Raw genomic sequence first — 17,053 nt, 5'->3', positions numbered from 1 at the left:
AGCCTGCAGCAGCTTGAAGCAGGATTTCTTTTTTTTTTAGCTTTGTTTGTCTATTTTGATGCGGACCGCATTTAAAGTCCTTATTGAGTTTGTTACAACATTGTTTTCTCGTTTTGGTTTCGGGGCCTCAAGGCATGTGGGGTCTTAGCTCCCTGACCAGGGATCGAATCAGCTTGTGTTGGAAGGTGATGTTTTAACCACTGGACCACCAGGGAAGTCTCTTGAGGCAGGATTTCAGTTTCCCGGCCAGAGACTGAAGTCAGGCGGTGGTAGTGAGAGTGCAGAATCCTAGTCACTAGACCACCAGGGCCAGTGGCCAGTGACAAGGCCCTGGCCCATGGGTTTTGTAGACATGAGTTTCCATGAAGAGATGGAAAGTAGTGAAACGGATAAAGTGCTTGTTAGGAGGAGAAAGGGTACCTGTGAATAGACACAAGCCAGCGGACTCAGAGAGGAGTCACGCCCTCAGTCATTCGAATCATTTAATGGTCTTGATGTAGTAGCTAAGTCACATCTGACTCTTTTGCGACCCCTTGACTATAGCCCCCCAGGCTCCTCTGTCCGTGGGATTTCCGAGGCAAGAATGCTGAAGTGGGTTGCCATTCCGTTCTCCAGGGGATCTTCCTGACCCAGGGATCAAGCCCGAGTCTCCTGTGTTGTAGGCGGATTCTTTACCACTGAGCCACCTGGGAAGTCCCTTGAATCACTTATGCAGGGCATCTCTTCCGGGTTTCCTTTGACCAGTCGTCTTGCTTTGTCTGGCTCAGGGTCCTCCCGCTGCCAGTGCAGCAGGGTCCTCCTACGTGTACCCATGCATTTCTTAGCTAAGATGGATTCTAGTAAAGAGGCCTCTGGGTTGGTTGACCTCACCTACTGTGGGGTGAGGCCCCCTCCCTTTTGACCTCCAAAGAGCATTTCTGTGGGTATATAGTTGGGAAGTTCTCCTTAACCTCAAAGTTGAGAAATATGTGGTCTCATATCTGGGAAGGGCTCAGCCCCTCTCTTGCTATTTTGTCTTGGAGTATCCGTCCCCAGGGACGAACTCCAGTGGCTCAGCCTGGGTCCCATCTATTTCCTGTCTCAGTATTAAGTTGAATCATGCGCATTCGTGTGTGCTCAGTCGTGTCTGACTCTTTGCAGCCCCATGGACTCTAGCCCACCAGACTCTTCTGTCCATGGAATTTTCCAGGCAAAAATACTTCAGTGGTTTGTCATTCCCTTCTCCAGGGGATCTTCCCAACCCAGGGATCAAACCTGAGTCTCTTGTGTCTCCTGCATTGGCAGGCAGATTTTGTACCACTGCACCACCTGGGGAGCCTAAGTTGAGAGGCCGTTTTTAATGGGTCAAAAAAAAAGCAGTTCATAATTAAAAAAAAAAAATAGACTTTAATAAGCACTAGTGAGCATGTGAGAAAAACCCTGGAACTGTATGACTTGTGGGGATGGAACATGGTACAGCCACTTTGGAAAACAGTTTGGCAATTCCTAGCAATTTTAAACATGGATTTACCATGCCTGCGTGCTTAGTCGCTCAGCCAGGTCTGACACTTTGCAAGCCCATGGACTGTAGCCTGCCAGGCTTCCCTGTCCATGGAGATTCTCCAGGCAAGAATACTGGAGTGCGTTGCCATTTCCTTCTCCAATGCATGAAAGGGAAAAGTGAAAGTGAAGTCACTCAGTCGTGTCCGACTCTTAGCTACCCCATGGACTATAGCCTACCAGGCTCCTCCGTCCATGGGATTTTCCAGGCAAGAGTACTGGAGTGGGGTGCCATTGCCTTCTCCAGCCTGAAGTTCTACTCAAGGCAATAAAGAAGGGGAAAAAATTAAAGGCATATAGTTTGGAAAGGAGGAAGTAAAACCAACATTATTTGCTGAAGGCATGATGGTCTCAATACAAAAGCCTAAAGATTTTTCAAAGGAATCCTTATTAATCCTCAAAGAAGCTAGTAGAAGTAATAAGTGAGATTAACAAGGTTCATAAACAAAAAATGAATTGCATCTCTACAAACTAGATTTTTCCAGGAGTCATGTACAGATGTGAGCATTGGACCATAAAGAAGACTGTGTGCCAAAGAATTGATGCTTTCAAATTGTGGTGCTGCAGAAGACTCTTTTAAGAGTCCCCTGTACTGCAAGGAGATCAAACCAGTCCATCCTAAAGGAAATCGGTCCTGAATATTCATTGGAAGGACTGATGCTACAGCTGAAGCTCCAATACTTTGGATACCTGATGCAAAGAGCCAACTCATTGGAAAAGACCCTGATGCTGGGAAAGATTGAGGGCAGGAGGAGAAGGGGGTGGGAGAGATGAGACAGTTGGATAGCATCACTGACTCAACGGACATGAATGTAAGCAGACTCCAGGAGATAGGACAAGGAAGCCTGCCATACTACAGTCCATGGGGTTGCAAAGAGTCAGACATAACTGAGAGACTGAAAAATAACAAACAACAAAACTATGAACAACTCTTTGGAAGCTGAAGTTAATTAATGCCACCACTATAGCATCAAAAATGTGAAATACTTAATGATAAATTTAGCAAAAAGTATTTAAGACCGCTGAGAACTATAAAATATTGCTGAAAGAAATTAAAGAAGGCATGAATAAACAGGAAGATAAACCACATTTGTGAGTCAGAATGTTTAATATTGTTAAGATGTCAGCACTGTCTACATTGATCAATAGATTCAGTGCAATCCCAATTAAAACTTCAGAAGGACTTTTTTGCAGAAATTTACAAGATGATTGTATAATTCATATGGAAAAACAAAGAACATAGAAGAGCAAAAATCATTTTGAAAAAGACCAAAGTTGAAGACCTACATTGCTTGATTTTAACATGCATTATAAGGTTATAGTAATCAAGACAGTTTGGTATTGACATAAAGATAGACATTTAGATCAATGGAACAGAATAGAGGGTTGAGAAATGGACCCACATATGTATGACTAATTGATTTCTAGTGGCGTTGCCAAGGCAATTCCACGGGGAAATGGACAATCTTTTCATTAAGTAGTTCTAAAACAACTGAATGGCTGCATGCAAAATAAATAGATAAATGAAAGAAACTTGACTCAGTGCAAATCAGATACAACAATTACTCAAAAGAGATTATAGACCTAAAGGCAAGAGCTGAAATTATAAAATGTTCAGGAGAGAAATTAGAAAAAAAATATCTATTGGCTTGAATTTTGCAAAAGTTTGAAAAATATGATGTAAAAAATAACAAACTGTAAAGGGTCGTATCAATTAGTTGGATAAGATCGAAATTTAAATACTCTGTTCTTTAAGATACACTTAAGATATGCTTAAGTGTATCTGTCTTCTTCCTTGGAAGAAAAGCTATGATCAACCTAGACAGCATATTAAAAAGCAGAGACATTACTTTGCCAACAAAGGTCCATCTAGTCAAGGCTATAGTTTTTCCAGTAGTCATGTATGGATGTGAGAGTTGGACTATAAAGAAAGCTGAGCATCAAAGAATTGATGCTTTTGAACTGTGGTGTTGGAGAAGACTCTTGAGAGTCCCTTGGACTGCAAGGAGATCCAGCCAGTCCATCCTAAAGGAGATCAGTCTTGAATTTTCATTGGAATGACTGATGCTGAAGCTGAAACCACAATACTTTGGCCACCTGATGCAAAGAACTGCCTTATTGGAAAAGACCCTGATGCTGGAAAAGATTGAAGGCAGGAGGAGAAGGGGACGACAGAGAATGAGATGGTTGGATGGCATTACCGACTCGATGGACGTGAGTTTGAGCAAGCTCCAGGAGTTGGTGATGGACAGGGAAGCCTGGCGTGCTGCAGTTCATGGGGTCGCAAAGAGTCAGACATGACTGAGCAACTGAATTGAACTGATGAAAATGAAAAGGCACACCACAAACTGAGAGGAAATATTTAAAGAACACATAGCCAACCAAAGTTTTTTCTCTGGAATATATGAAGAACTCTTACAACACAATAATTTAAAAATACAAAAACAAACTTTAAATAGGCAAAAGAACTAAACATACATCAAAGGAGATATTTGGATGGGAAATAAACACATGAAAGGATACACATCATCGTTAGTCATTAAGGAAATGAAAATTAAAACTGCCCCACACCCACTGTATGGCTTAAATGAGAAAACTGAATTATACCAAGTGTTGGCATGGATGTTAAGCAACTGGGACTCTCACAAGCTCCTGGAGGATATGTAGAATGATGCAACCACTTTGGAAAGCCATCATGTTGTTCCTGATTAGTTAAACACACACCTACTGTCTGATACAGCCGTTCCGCTCCTAAGGATTTACCTAAGAGAAATGAAAATGTACCTCACCAACACTTGTAAACAAATTCTTGAAGCAGCTTTATTTGTAATAGCCAAAAAGTGAACAACCTGAATGCCCACCGCACAGGTGTGTCCATGAAGAAAAACTGCGATGTGTCCATACCAATGCAGTACTACCGGCCTCTTGGTAGTACTCATTCATCTAGCATATTTCAGCTCTTTCCTTGAAGCATCAGATTACAAGGAAAGTCTCCCTGATGTCACAGGACTTAAAATAAAACACTCCCACCTCAAGCCTTTGTACCCTTCATATCCAGGACCCATATATCTATCCTGATTGAGGGATCCAGTCACATTTCCATAGTCAGGTAGCTTTTTTGTTTGCTTGTTTTTGAAATATAATTGCTTTACAAAGTTGTGTTAGTTTCTGCCGTACAAGAAGTGAATCAGCAGTATGTATACATGTACCCCCTCCTCCCAGCCATCCCCGCATCCCACCCACCCAGGTTATCACAGAGCTTCCTGTGCTTTATAACAGGTTCCCACTAGCTCTCTGTTTTACATATGGTAGTGTGTATCTGTCAATCTTAATCTGCCAATTCATCCCACCCTCACTTTCCCCTGCTGTGTTCACATGCCCATTCTCTGTGAGGTGTAGTCAGGTCTTTTTATTCATTTCACTATACCTTATTCCTTAAGAAGATAGGTAAGCATGATTATATCTTCAAAAAAAAAAACAGGTTTTTTTTTTTTTGGTCTAACCACACATAGGAATTTTGACTTGGGAAATATGGTTATCAGACTTGGTTTAGATCCCTACTTTACCTTCTTGTGGTGTGTCTTTTTCCTCATTTTGGATTCCCAGAGTCATAATATCATCTCCTCCTTTTGTCTCCTTTGAGGAGAGGTCGCATATTAATATGAGGCTTTCCTGGTGGCTCAGATGGTAAAGAATCTGCCCATGATGTGAAAGATCTGGGTTTGATCACATATTAATATAAGATAATGTGGGTTCAAACCCTGGCTTTTCCACCTACTAGCTGTGTTACCTTGCGTGGATTACTTAACCTCTCTGTGCTTCAGTCTTCTTATTTGGAAAATGGTGATCATCAGAGTATTAGCTCCTGGAGCTGTTGAGAGCATAGAAAGCTCTTAGCATTGGGCATGTAAGCAGTCGATAAATATTTGCTTTTCTTAGCACGTGAACCCAGTATCAGGAAAAGTTTTAAAGGTCTGATTCACCTTACCACACTGTTTTATAAAGATCAATTTTAATAGATGATCCTCCAGATAAAGATTGCGCTTTAACATAGGCTTATTTTAGGAAGCAGAATCTAACCAGGATTTCAGGCCTGATCAAATGGTGCTGGGTGGAAGAGGGGCTGAGGGAAGGGTTTATTGTCCGGGACCAGATTGTGTCCTAATCACAATATACATCAGAGCTACACGAGAATCTCCTTAAAATCAGCATCTCTGAGGGATGAGCCTGGGAATCTGCATTTTAACAAACCCTCCAGATAATTATTATTCTGAGAGAGTTGGAGAATCCTTGCCCAGAGAACGCCTATAGAATAGAAACTCATTTTCCACTCTCTCTTGCTGTTACATTCTTATATACTTGTCTCCCCAATTTCTTTACTTTTATTGGGAGAGATGGGAAGTAATGTTCAAAAAAAAAAGCCACCAAACTTAATTACCTGGAAATTCTTTTTTCTTCTTATTTTGTTCTTCCCAGAACTTGTATACATGCATTTTTTAATTTTATACCTCTGCGGGAATGTATGTATAGAATTTTGTACTCTGCATCTAATTAACATTATGCCATCTGTATTATTTCATCCTGCTACATTTTTTTTTCTTGTACTTTCTCTTCCTCACCTCTTGCTTCTCTGTCCAAGTGACAATCTAAGCTGGCTAGCTGGGTATATGCCTGTGTCCACACACCTCTCATCTTAATTCAAATGCATAGTTACATACATTGAATTTGGGGAGCTTGATATAGCTTTGGTGTCTTATTGCATGTATTTCATAAGCATTCTGAAATATTTTTTCCTATAAGTTAAATGAATAAATGATGTGGTTTTCTGTGCCAGTGCTTAAAACTTGTATAAGATCTCTATAGTAAAGTTTGCTTTATGTTGATGAGGATTATATTTACTCTTTAACCCCACCTGCAATTATTGAGTGAACTCAGATCACCTTGGTCTGTTACCACCGTGAGTGCCTGTCAGTAACAGAGGGTGTGCTGAAATACAAAGTACCTGGGAGTGCATGACTTCTTCCCTCTTATAGTAGAGGGCAGCTCTGGCCGGCAAGGTGGACGGCTGGGTTCCAATCACACAGGTTCCTGTGATCTAAACTTCCCCCTGAGCCTCAATTGTTGCATCTGTAAAAGATAGTTATTCAGCCTCAGCAGCATTCCTCTCAGAGAACCCTGTGGACCACCTGCTTCAGAATCACCATCATACTACTTAAAATGCAGTTTCCCAGGCCCCACCCTTGGCCCATTGAACCACAACCTTCACGGGAAAGGGCCCAGGAGCCTGCATGTTCATTGAGTCTCACAGTTGGATCCCACAGGCTTTTCAAGTTTAGGAACGAGTGATCCCTGTGGTTGAATATCCTGGCAGTTGATCTTCAAGCTCCTCTGTGTTCTTCCGCAGGCAGGGAGGTGTTAACCCGGCTTGCCAGTGTGGTCCTCACCTGCCCTGCCAGAGCTGCACCATCCAGTGTAGTCAAGAGAACAGTCCAGGTCCTGGTATTGGGCTGGCCAAGAAGTTTGTTCAAGTTTTCCCATAACAATTTACGAAAACCCAAATTCACTTTTGGAGAAAAGGGAATAAGACCTAGCACATAGTAAGTGTTCAGTGAATATTTGATAAATGACGTGGGCATGATACCTGGTTCAGCTTTAACTTTAGAACCAAGGCTTTCCTGGGAAGAGTTAGGGCTCCAAAAACTATCACACACACAGACACACACACACTGTTCACACACACACACACACACACACACACACACACACTGCTCCCACCCCCATCGCACCCCAAACCAGCCAAATGGCAAATTGCACCCGGAATCTGGGAAAGACCTTCAAAAAGTCATCTTAGAATAGTAACAGCTTCTGTCCCAGCCAGCGCTGTCATAGGCAGCTTAATTATGGTAATTAGGAGCCACATTAAAACATGATTATAACATAAAATTGAAATTAGTCGTATAACACATCCAAATTTTTCGGTATGCTTATTGATTTTCTTCCCCTGTTAGTCAGAGGGCTACAGTAAATTCAGATAGATCTGGTACAATTAAAATGGAGCCCGTAAATGCTAGTGAAAATTTTAATTAGCATCTGTCTTTTGTTAAGGACAATGAAGTGGGGATGTATATATTTATGGGGAACATAATTAGGGTGTCTGTGTTTCTTTTCTGGATCCTAGGTGGGGCAGGCCACACTGTTTTGGTTCCTTTTTAAGAACTGTTTCAAAAAAGGATGGAAGTTGTGAAGACATCTAAGACATGCCTAAACAGGAAGTGGATGATTTAAAGAAAAACAAACTTGGTGATTGGAGGTATGTGGACAAAACAACCAATTGAATTGTCTTTTCTGTAGGACAGAATGGCTTTAAACTTGGTGAGCTATGCATCCACATCTTAACTCTACTCTTTACTAGCCATGTGACATTGAGCAGTTTTGTTTTGCCTCTCTGAGCCTCAGTTTCCTCATCCACAAAATGGGAATAATGGTAGACCCCATCTCACACAGTGACTGAGAGGATTAATGAGATTACACATTTTTCAAGTGAAGTCACACATTAATAATTAGGAATTGTTATCAGCAGTAGCAGCATCACCGCCATCATCTTTATCACCATTAGCATCATTTTTGTCATTTTCATCCAGTGAAGAGAGGGCTCTTGCAATGCCTGCCATGTCTCTGGTGAGCTTCTATGAGTTTTGCTTCAGGTAACCCTCTAATCTGTACCGCTTATAAGATATTCAGTCTCAGGCAAGTCATTGTATTTCTTTCCTTATTTGTAAAATGAGCGAAATTTTCAAGGGAATGTTGGGAATGTGACGAGGGATGCGGGCTGTGCCTGGTATGGAGCTAGCCATTTGAACCATGTTGATTCTCCAACTTGAATATCTAGTTCCATCCGCTCAACAGATTGCTTTGGTGGTGGTATGGCTCAGGCATGTCTAGAATATAAAATCAAGAATCTCCAGATTTCAAATCACAGCCTTCACTCAGGCTTTTCTGTGTTGCCTCCTGCAAGGTTCATGTCCCACCGTCATGGCTTTAGTTGCCAGGAAGTTTTTCTGCCATCTGTATATATGGAAGAGATAATAGAGCCCATCAAATAGTCCATGTGGTCCTCTGCATTTCCCAGCCTCCCTTCCAGTTGGGGTGAGGTCATGTGATCACTTCTGACCAATAAACTCTGAGCAGAAATATGTCACTTCTGTTTGGAGGCAACTAAAGAGTGGTGGCTGGAAAACCACATGTAGAGATAACAAAACTACAAGATGAAAGTTACTTAGATCATCCCTGCAGGGAGGACAGCTGTCCTGGAGAGCAGTGGAATTGTGAGTGAAAAATGAACCATCATTGCCTTAAGTTACTGGAAGTTTGAGGCTTCTTTGTTAAACAGCGGTGTAACCTAGCTTATGCTGATTAATACAGTGACTGGTCTCTGCCATCAAGTCCACTTTTTTGTTGTGCTTCTTGCTCTGAAGGCACTAATGGCTGGTTGACCATTGGCCATTCCCAGATTGACTGGTGGACCTTTTTTCCAGAACCAATTTTAAGTATACTGGAGAGGATCTGGGTCTTCTAAGTTCAGAGATTTGCCATAATGCTTATGCCCATCTATGCAACCTGCAGCTGGTCCCTTGCTGTTCGGATAGTTCAGGTGGCTAGGACAAAGAAACGTGGAAAACTCAAAACACTGGAGTCCTTACATGGGTCATTCACAGCCACATAGACTGCTACTGGGGTACCCAATGGATTTGGTAGGTCAGTTATCATGGGCATCCACTGCTTTCCCCCAACCAGAACTCACACTCATCTCTATTTTTAAATGTATTTACTTGGCAGGGGGGAAGGGCTGTGCTGGGTCTTCGTAGCTGTGTGGGCTTTTCTTTAGTTGTGGCGGGTGGGAGCTACTCTCTAGTTGCGATGCTCGGTGACTAGCTGTGGAGCCTGGGCCGTAGGGTGTGTGGGCTTCAGTAGCTGGGGTGCAATGGCTCAGTAGCTGTGGCTCTCCGGGTCTAGAGCACAGACTCAGTAGTTGTGGCACCTGAGATTAGTTGCTCCACAGCATGTGGGATTTCTCGGGTCGGGGATAGAACCCATGTCCCCTCCACCAGCAGGCAGATTCTTTACTACTGAGCCACCAGGGAAGCCACAGGACTCATCTTTATTTTGACATCAACACTTAGTTTTGTTTTGAGGACTACTTATTTGGCACAGGGTTGGTGGGCTTGTCTATCAAAAGGCCTTACTCTCTCTTCTGTCCAAGAAGTGGGCCAACCTGGGTAGTGATTCATACAAAGTGCAGCCTCTTTAAAGAATGTGGGAGGGTCCTAACTTCCTGCTGATGCTGCCCTCAGACCTGCTTCCCCAACCCTTCTTTGGTCTGTGAGATACTGCTAACCTTTTGACAAAGCTCTCCCACCTGTTTCTAGCTGAATTTAGCCAAAATCAGCTTCCTTTCGAGACTCTTCCTTTTAAGAATCTTAAGTATGCGTGAGTTCTAAGTTGCTTCAGTAGCATGCGACTGTGCAACTCCATGGACTGCAGCCCGCCAGCCTCCTCTGTCTATGGGATTCTCCAAGCAAGAATACTGGCGTGGGTTACTATGCCCTCCTCCAGGGGGTCTTCCTGACCCAGGCATCGAACCCAAGTCTCTTATATCTCCTGCATTGGCAGGTAGCTTCTTTACCAGTAGCACCACCTAGGAAGGCTCTTAGGTATCATGCATAGTAATGAATTCCATCCAGTATTGACAAAGCCCCCATCATGTGCTGGGTACCATGCTGGACTCTATTACTCTAAGTTTGGAGTGACGTTTATGATTGATGGACTAAGAAAGCAAAACTCCGAGGTTAAGTAAAATGTAGACGTATTTATTCATTCCACAAATGCACCATGGTTTCTAGTTATGGGCAAATGCACATTTAGGTGCTGGGGATACAGGAGTGAAGAAATTAAAAAAAAAAAAACAGACCAAAATTCTATTTTGTTCTGAGAACCATTCATCAGATGCAGGCCTGGTGGGCTTGTCAATCAAAAGGCTTTACCCTCTTCTGTCCAAGAGGTGGGCACGTGACCTGCCATGGAGAGTGATTCCATACCAAGCGCAGCCTCTTTAAGGGGCTCAGGAGGATTCCAGCTTCCTAGGTCCCTAGAACTGCTGAGATGCTGTTCTCAGACATTCTTTTCCAACTCTCCTTTGTGAGGCTGATATTCTGGTTGGAGGAGGCAGATGTAAATAACATGAACAATAAAAATATAGAGTAGTCAGATGCTCAGAAGTAGTATGTGGAGAGATAAAGCAGGATGGGAGGCGGGGTAGCATGTGGTGTCAGGGGTGGGATAAAGAGGGGTCGCAACTTAAAACCCCTTTCTTCAAGGAAGGCTTCACTGCAATTTGAGCGACGCTGGGAAAGTGGAAATGTGTGTTCTCTTGTTCTTGTTTCCAAATCCCACTGTGCAGGTGACTTGGTTTACAGGGTGGCTGTGGGGATAGGACTTGACACTTAAAAACCACACAATAAACATCAGCTGGAAAACAAGTGCAAAGAAGCTTCGTGGATGCCAAGTCAGCACTGAGTGTGTGGGGAGCACCGGCCCTCCTCCTCCAATCCTAAATCATCGCCCTGGGGATGCCGCATCCCAGAAGTGCCCCAGAAACTGCTGAGGCTGCGGCCTCACAGGGTGGTTTGCGATCACCAGGCCCCCTCCATCCCCCCCGCCGCCATCCCCACCCCACCCCAGCTCCTGTGATGCTCTAATTAGGGACCTCAGGGCAGCCCGGGCGGGTGGCTGTTTCTGCTGCTCCCAGCCACTGCTCCAGAAGAACTGGGTGGGGAAGAAAGGGAGAGAGACAGAAGGAAGGAAGCAGGGAGGCAGAGAGACACAGACAGACACAGGCACACAGAGAAAGAGAGAGGGAGGGAGACGGCGGAGAATAGAAAACAGGGCATGGACAGGGAGGGAAAGGCACTGCCCGAGCCAGCAAGAGGCAGAGGGCACTCCTCTGGTGGGCGGGTCCTGGGTGGCCAGGGTAACTCTGACATCTGCAGGTCCTCCCCACTGCCCCACCCCACCTGCATTAGAGAAGTGCTCAAGGGCATAGGCTCTGGGCACTGGGTGCAAATCCTTTCTCTGCCATCGCCTGGATGTGGGAACATGGGCAATCTCACAGGCATCTGAGTCTCAGTATTGTGATGTCAGCCGTACAGGTTAGAGAGAGGGTTCCGATGTGCTGCGTGGAAGGCACCTGGCTGCCTGCCGTGCACCCAGCATGGGGATCTCGGCTCAGTCCCGGCTCTGGGTCCTTGCACTCAGCCTGCAGGAGACCCTTGTCCCACACTTTCACACAGAACCGCTTTGGGGACTCTGAATGGGAACCTCGAGCCTGGTGGCTCTCACCCTGATTGCCCACTAGGGTCACCTGGGGAACCTTATAGAACACAAATGCCCCAGGTTCTCTCCCAGAGATAGTCTCTGTGATTCACTTAGGTGGCAGCCTGGGCATCAAAATTCCTCAAAAGCTCCCAGGTGCTTCCAAGTTGCAGCCGAGGTTGAGAAACACTGCTTTGTCTCAGGGTGTTGATTTAACCCCCCCCCCCACACACACACACATTTATTCCCAAAGAATGAGGTACACTCAGACAACATGCCTGTAGGCAGCCTTTCAGACAGGCTGATTTTTCTTTTTCTGATTTGGATCGAAAAGCATTTATTGAGCATCTACTGTGTTCCTGGCACACCATTAGGATCAGGCACTATTCCTGCCCTTCAATAGGCTGATGTCTGGATGACCATATCCTGCCACACTCGAGGGGACCATAGGAAAAACTGGAAGGAAAAATATCTCACCCAGATTGGGGGATGGGAGGAGAGAAGAGAGGTTACGGGATCACACGTAAACTGTGACTTGAAAAAACCAAGTAGCAGCTGGCCCAGCAGAGATATGGAAGACAGACGGGTCGCCCAGGTGGCCGGAACAGCATGGGGTGTGAAGCGTCAAGGGGAGGGGGCAAAATGAGGAGGGGGATTGCCTACAGACAGGAAGACAAAGTGTAGGAGAGGAAGCCAGGTAGTAGACACCTTACAGCCAAGCCAAGACTCCTGGCCTTCACCTTATGGGCACGAGGGAGCCATGGCAGGCTATAGGTTAAGAGGCAGCCTTGATTTTGGGCACAGGTATTCAGAGTGCAGCTGCCATGGAGTGCTAGGGGGTGGGGCATGAGAAAAAGGAAAAAGCCTTTGTTTGGCAATTTTTCCCCAAGCAATTTTCTTCCATTCCCTTCCATCATGTAGAAACAGGAAGTTATCCAGAGACCATCACTGCCATGGTAACGGTAAGAGAAACAAGCGGTGCACGCCATTTGTATAAAATTGTCCATAAAGGCTGTTTATTTCTCACACCATTATTTTAATACGTGGGGATGGCAGGGATGGCATGGGGAACAGCAGGCTTTAATGGTGCCGCTGACGTCGCCTTTTCTTGAAACAACTTGAAATGCTCACAGACATAAGACAGTGGCACTCAGATCATGTTTCCAGCTGAGAACACGTGCTGGTTTAGATTCTTACTGCCGGGAGGCATACCCTGTTCCTAGGCAGTGTGGTCAAGTGGTTAGAAACTCCAGCCAGAGGTCAGACAGTCCTGGGCTCAAGTCCCCGTTCTGTCACTGACTGATGACTGTTGGAGAATGTCATCACCCGTCTGAGCCTCTGTTGTTGTTGTTCAGTCGCTAAGTTGTGTCAGACTCTTTGTGACCCCATGGACGGCAGCACGCCAGGCTTCCCTGTCCTCCACTACTTTCTGGACTTTGCTCAAATTCACGTCCATGAGTCAGTGATGCCAGCCAACCATCTCATCCTCTGTCGTCCCCTTCTCCTCCCGCCTTCAATCTTTCCCAGCATCAGGGTCTTTTCCAGTGAGTCAGCTCTTTGCATCAGGTGGCCAAAGTGTTGGAGCTTCAGCTTCAGCATCAATCCTTCCAATGAATATTCAGGGTTGATTTCCTTTAGGATGGACTGGTTTGATCTCCTTGCCACTGTTTACTCATCTGCAATGTGGAAATTCATTCAGTTAGTCAGTCAGTCAATCAGTACGGAACAAGACTTCATTGAAAACCTCTTTTGTGCTGAAAAGAATTCTTGTGTTCGTGGAGCTTAGAATCTAGGAGGAGAACATAGATAGTACACCTAGAAACACTTCTGAAAATAAGAAAGAAGACTTTGGAGAGTGATACTTGCTAAAAAGGATTTAAAACCAAGGACGTTCTCTCTAAGGAGGTGCCATGCTGGCTACCCACAGGGCGACAATGAGCCACCTGTGTACCTGTCAGGAGAAGGACTTCCAAGCAGGGAAGGGCAAGCACAAAGAACAAGAGACAGACCTAGGTTTTGACTGTTGGCAGCTGGACCTTCATAAAGGGAAGCAGAGGAAAAGGTCATAGAGACTAGTGACTGAGACTCCACGCTCCCGGTGCAGGAGGCCGGCGTTCAATTGCTGGTCAGGCAACTCATATCCCACGTGCAGCAGCTAATACCTGGTGCGACCAAATAATCAAATAAATGTCTTTCCTTTTTAAGAAAGACAAGGTCAGAGAAGGTCAAGGGGCCATATCTAGACCCTCCAGGCTAGGGTAGGAGTTTGGGTTGGACTTCCCTGGTGGCTCAGTGGTAAAGAATCTGCCTGCCAATGCAGGAGTCCCTGGTTCAATCCCTGGTCAGGAATATCCCCTGGAAAAGGAAATGGCTACCCGCTCCAGTATTTTTGCCTGGACAATTCCATGGACAGAGGAGCATGGTTCGTGGGGTCACAGAGTTGGACATGACTGAGCAACTAAAAAGGAGTACGTCAAGGCTGTGTATTGTCACCCTGCTTATTTAACTTACATGCAGAGTACATCATGAGAAACGCTGGGCTGGAAGAAACACAAGCTGGAATCGAGATTGCTGGGAGAAACATCAATAACCTCAGATATGCAGATGACACCACCCTTATGGCAGAAAGTGAAGAAGAACTAAAGAGCCTCTTGAAGCTGAAAGAGGAGAGTGAAAAAGTTGGCTTAAAGATCAACATTCAGAAAGCAAAGATCATGGTATCCGATCCCATCACTTCATGGAAAATAGATGGAGAAACAGTGGAAACAGTGGCAGACTTTATTTTTTTGGGCTCCAAAATCACTGTAGATGGTGACTGCAGCAATGAAATTAAAAGGCACTTACCCCTTGGGAGAAAAGTTATGGCCAACCTAGACAGCATATTAAAAAGCAGAGACATTACTTTGCCAACAAAGGTCTGTCTAGTCAAAGCTATGGTTTTTTCAGTAGTAATGTATGGTTGTGAGAGTTGGACTATAAGGAAGGCTGAGGGCCAAAGAATTGATGCTTTTGAACTGTTGTGTTGGAGAAGACTCTTGAGAGTCCCTTAGACTGCAAGGAGATCCAACCAGTCCATCCTAAAGGAAATCAGTACTGAGTGTTCATTGGAAGGACTGAGGTTGAAGCTGAAACTCCAATACTTTGGCCACCTGATGAGAAGAACTGACCCATTTAAAAGACCCTCATGCTGGGAAAGATTGAGGGTGGGAGGAGAAGGGGACAACAGAGGATGAGATGGTTGGCTGGCATCACTGACTCAATGGCCATGAATTTGAGTAAGCTCTGGGAGTTGGTGATGGACAGGGAGGCCTGGTGTGCTGCAGTCTGTTGGGTCGCAAAGAGTCAGACACGACTGAGTGATTGAACTGAACTGAACTGAGCAACTAAAACACCACCACCACCAAGAGTTTGGGTTACAATGATTCAGCCTCCTAGGGTGAGTGTAAGGATTAAATGAGATATTGAATGGTAAATGCTAAAGCAAGTGCCTTAAAACATCCTCTTTTATTCTGCAGCCCATCATCTCTTGGATGTGGAAATTATTGCCATAGACTGACAGCACTCCAGACCTGGGAGGGCTTTAAGAGATCCCTAATTATTCTCCTTTTTCCTATGGGTAAATGAAGGATCAGAGAGGGCATGGAACTTACAGACATCACACAGGAGTCAGGGGTCAGTCTCTGGGCTCTGCAGCTTCCTCCCGCTCTTCCCTGGGCTCCTGGACTCAAGTCCATCTGTGATCTCTAAAGAGAAATTCCTTGGTCTCTATTCTTACTGATGCTGAGTGGTGCTTCCTCCTGGGGAGCAATGTAGGGTAATGGAAAGACACAGAGTCTCAGAGGGTCACCAGACACTAGTCCTCTTCTCCCCACCCTCCTGTCCTTCTGGGAACAGAGGGTGGGCTTTGGCTGGGGAACTGGAAGAAAGGTCAGGTGGGACCTGACACAGCCTGGTATTTCGACACTCTGTCCTGAAGAGAGTGGCGATGTGGGAGAGGAAGACAGAGGGCTGGAAGATGTTTCCCGGCAGTCCAGCGGTTAGGGCTCTGCACTTCCACTGCAGGGGGCGTGGGTTCAATTCCCAGTCAGGGACCTAAGATCCTGCGTGTGTGCAGTGCAACCAAAAAACCAAAGTTAAAATGAACAGAGCAGCGCTGCCTTGGTTAATTTCAAGGGAGGCAGGTCACATGGAACATGAATTAGATTGGCTAAGTCCCCGACAGGCTTGGGAGTGTTACTGATTCTAGACCCTTAACCTCAGCTGGACTTTCCTCTGGTTCTAGGCATACATAAATACACTTAATAAACCCTACTAGAGAAGAACTTTTTATGGCATCTGGGCTGTCTTTTCACTTACAATCTGTATGAAAAAAAAGAAAAGGTGTTAGTCGCTCAGTCATGTCTGACTCTTTGCAACCCCATGGACTGTAGCCAGGCTCCTCTGTCCAAGGGATTCTCCAGGCAAGAATACTAGAGGGGATTGCCACTTCCTTCTCCAGGGGGATCTTACTACAATTTGTATAATACATTATTATAATTCCTCCTGTTTCGTGAGCACCTGCTACAGCAAGGGTACTTGATTCAGCACTGAACATGGATCCTGTCTCTTACCATTACAAAAGTCCTAGGAAGTCATTACTAATACTCCTCGCTTTGTACAGACAAGGAGCTTGAAGTTCAGAGGTGACACATATTGGAGGGAATACCAACTCCCTCAAACTCAGGCATTACACATCAACTGATTCCAAGGGACACAAGTGCTCCTAGAGCCACCATATATGCAAGTCTTTAGACTAGCCCCCAGGTCTGTCCTTGTATGCAGATATAAGCTGTTCTTTACAGTCTGAAAAATGTTACATGTCTCAATTCATAGTGCCAGCAGAGTATATAAATATCCACGACATCTTTAACTGACTTTTTTCCCTTACCTTTGAGACTCAAAAAGCTATACCCAGGAAAACCTCCCAGCTGGGTTTGTAGGAACCAGACTGTGGGGGTCCCTTCAGATTCTGTACGTCTGTCCCTCTCCTCCAGCCTCTTTCCTGTTTCTGACAGTGCTTTGATTTCCCTTCTTATCTGGCCAGACAAACCTCTGGAGAACACAAATCCATCTTGCAGGCTCACTTTGTATTCTGTAAACTTTCAGT

Source organism: Giraffa tippelskirchi, chromosome 11, assembly GCF_054371585.1.
Source record: "Giraffa tippelskirchi isolate mGirTip1 chromosome 11, T2T-mGirTip1v1.2.pri, whole genome shotgun sequence".
Lineage (NCBI taxonomy): Eukaryota > Metazoa > Chordata > Mammalia > Artiodactyla > Giraffidae > Giraffa > Giraffa tippelskirchi.
This window is presented reverse-complemented; position numbering follows the sequence as displayed.